We start from the raw sequence: 3743 nt of genomic DNA, 5'->3' as shown, positions 1-3743 counted from the left end.
CTAAAATCAAAATAATATGAACCATTCATTTTAAGAAATAATTAGACCGACATTTTTTGTTCCAGTTAAGGGCCTAACGTATTGGCTCTTATTAGATTTGTAGATGTAGATAGATAGATGTTAGATTATGTGTATTCTCTTATGAGTTTATGTGTATTCTGTTATGAGTTTATGTCCATTCGGAACAGCTGATTTTTAAAAAAAAAAAAAAAAAAAACTTTACAAAACGACGTCGTTTTGGGAGGCGCGGGGCGCACAGTACTATGTGCGCTGTGGTTCACGGTATAACGAGTGCATAAAGACCATGAGCAAGAAAATAATGGTTACCCGACATTCAATATGCACAGTCATTTAACTTCTCTATGAATATAATGAATTGAGCAAAGTCATCTATATATATATATATATATATATATATATATATATATATATATATGTATATATATATATATATAGGGTGAGGTTCAAGTGCGGCTAATGGCTTAGGTGAGGATTGAGGTCTAATGACAACCATTGTATGGGACAATCTAACGGACCAGATTGCACAATAAGGGAAAGTAAAAGGCCAGTAAAACAGAGAAGTAACGGATGAAGTAATTAATTTGGGGGTTAAAAGGGTAAATGGAATATTAACTGTGCACGGCAAGAATGGAAAGAGCGAAAGCATCGGGACTATTCGACTAGGGTTTAAACGACGGAATTTAAGGGGAGCTGTCCGCATTGCACAATCGACTAAGAGAGTAAAAATCGCACAGATTTCGCGGCTGATACATAACCCGGAACTATGGTCGACAGAACACCAAGAGGAAGCCAGCGACGTGCATCCATTGAAGCGACGAGTAGACTCCGTAAGCAAAACCTTGATTATTTTTGTGATAATGTTTTTTATTTTGATTGATTGCCTGCAAAATGGTATTCAATGTTTGTGAAATTGCATGTTTGTAGACTTTTCAATTGTGTGGTTTTCTTTTGCTATTGTGTGATTTTTTGTAGTCTTTGATTTTTATTAAAATCGGTCGTAAATGGGTGATGAAGGTCGAGACTGTCTTTCATTCCGATGGAGTGCCGGGGGGGTGTGTGAGGACAGAAAATTGAAGCTGGGAAAGACGAGGTGGATTCCTGGAAGAGATGTGTGAAAGACGAATTGAATGTTTTTTTGTTTGTTTGTTTGTTTTTGTTTGTTTGCTTTAAAAAAAAAAAATTGGGGGAGGTCTATACTGGTGTAATAACAGACAAAAAAAAATAGGGGGGGGGGGGGGGGGGGGTATTAGTGGAGTGTAAGTGATGGTGTGTGAGACTACGTAGGGCATAAAACTAAATCTATACTAACTTTGAGGTTTTTTAATAAGTGAGAAGACGATAATGATGTAACTCGGGAAGAGAAGACAATATAAAAGGAGAACAAACAACCTTAAACAGAGGGCTGCACAAAGTGAGAACAAAAAATGGGGGAGCACAAACTGACAAATGTGTAGACAGAGTTTTTGTGAAAATGTAATCTGATGTAGTGTGTACATGAATATAAGTAATCTGGTGAATGAGGTGAGTATGAGTGGATTATAGGATATAGAAATAATGAGTTGATGCACAAGGGGCACATTTGGCAGTGCACATTTAAGTAATGCAGAAAAATTAACACACTTTTCCGTGCGTGATGACACTAGGATGGAGGAAATGCTGCAGAAGAGGAACCTAGGAAAGGCAACCAAGAAGATGAAGAAGAGGATCCGGTTAAGGTAAACCTTTAGAAGATGGAATTATTATTAATAATGCAATAGTAAAGAATATCCAAGTGGTACTCACCAACACCACATGACGTGAAAAAGTGGCTAATACAGTCTGACAATCCTGATTTGTAAGAAAGATTAATTACAAAGTCATTATAACATATTGGGTAATGATTTGAATTATATTTGACATGGATTGTTAATAACCAGGAACGAGGAGGTGGGTGCAATAGAAGTGAGTTAAGCGGTTTGAAACGACTTGTGACATTAGTTTTTGATGACTTCAAGAGGCACGAAGAACGCAAAGTAACATACTACTAGACAATTTAAATTTGCTAGTAACTATTTTCTGTTAAAGTTTTGTGAAATGCCTAATCACGGTTTAGAAGTAAAGAATCAATGACGTAGACCAATGTGCGCAAATGGATAAATTTTCAGAAGAGACTTGTGCAACATGGTGGTTTCTATTTATTCAATTTAATGTGCATTAATTTATTTTAGCTATTAAAGTTGTAGGATTAATGTTACTGACAGGCAGGGGCAAAACTACGAACAGAAACATGATGCTGCCTAATGACTGATGCTTAATACAAATTCAAATTTGCATGTGTGTAAAATTCTATAAACGAGGAATATATATTCATTCTTTAGGATTCGTGCAAGTATGGTGTAGGACAATGTGCAAGCACGACAAACCCCCCAGAACTGGTATGTGCAATGGTGATGTTATTAAAAATGCAATTTTAAGTGTAGCCGATATAAATCAAAGGTTGGAGAAATTGTTATTAAACCGTTAAGAAGTTGTGCAAGGATGAATTAATTAGCGGTGCAAATGTTAACGAACTTGAGAGAACAATCTGTGCAACCTAAGTAATAATGTAAATGCAATTTTAATATAAAAACCTAACAATTGAGCATTAGGATGTGGACTAGAACTTAGTTATGTTGAAATTGAGAGGGGGCTAGGATGTGCAACCACAATGGATCACATTGTGCAAGTATGTTAAACTAACCAGGAAATACTTGTGCAAAACATTAAGAATTAGTATAACCGGATTGTGCAACGTAAACGTTTATATAACTGCAATTTTAATATAAACACCTAACAACGTAAACAAGATCTTGGTTTTTATTATTAAAAAAAAAAAAAAAAAAAAAAAACTGACGTAGGATGTGCCACCATAGAAGATTCCAATGTGCAAGACAGTTAAACTACCCAGTTAATTTTGTGCGACGTTGTGATAGTAGATTGGGCAAAAAAAGAAAATTAAATACAAAACCAAAACAACAGGCAAAAAAAATTCTAAAACATAAATTTCAAACCATTATTTAAAACAAAACAACCGACAATAGTCCTAGCGCATGGAAAAAAACTGTTGAAAAAAAAAAAACGAAAGTGCTAAGACTAGAATAAAATAATAATTCAGATGCAAAATCATTCTTAAATTTTATCTTTGCGCATCGGGCAGGTACGACTATTATGGCCGTACTCGTCACAGGTGTGACATTGACGTTGACGACGTTTCGACTTCTCGACAGCTAACTCCCTAGAACTTTTGAAACGTTTGCCACAGGGTGCACAATTATTACGCCCATCCATGCACACTGCGAATCAACCACCCCAGCCTAAAAATAACAAACACAATACGAAACAAACCAAGTAAACACACACACCACCCACTAGGAAACAGGATGTTTAAAAATAAAAAACAAATACCACACATAGTATACAAATTTAAAAATAAAAATAAAAATGCAAATGAATAATATTAACCGACGAATATGATCAATGCAACAACAAAGTAATAAAAATTGCACAAGACTAAAATCAGAATATCAAAAAAAAAAAAAAAACACCACACACAACCCACACAAAATATTTTTAAACAAAAAAATAAGAACTCAAAGAACGTAAAGAGTGCATACATCGACAACCCAAAACCAAAGCACCGCACCACAACCACACCGATTATCTTATACACGAATACATAACTATGCACAAAACTCATATATAAC

The 3743-nt window shown here is 35.1% G+C and overlaps 1 long non-coding RNA gene across 1 annotated transcript; it reads left to right on the top strand.

Annotated features, from left to right (window-relative positions):
• Positions 1-759: 759 nt before the first annotated feature.
• Positions 760-2115, top strand: LOC109166601. The gene is made up of 3 exons (XR_002051690.1): positions 760-848; positions 1665-1736; positions 1938-2115. It is a non-coding gene; the product is annotated as an uncharacterized LOC109166601 (long non-coding RNA).
• Positions 2116-3743: the final 1628 nt, after the last annotated feature.

This window comes from Ipomoea nil, unplaced genomic scaffold (genome assembly GCF_001879475.1).
Source record: "Ipomoea nil cultivar Tokyo-kokei standard unplaced genomic scaffold, Asagao_1.1 scaffold3104, whole genome shotgun sequence".
Classification (NCBI taxonomy): Eukaryota; Viridiplantae; Streptophyta; class Magnoliopsida; order Solanales; family Convolvulaceae; genus Ipomoea; species Ipomoea nil.
Note: the sequence above shows the minus strand (reverse complement) of the source record. Positions and strands in the feature narration are given on the sequence as shown.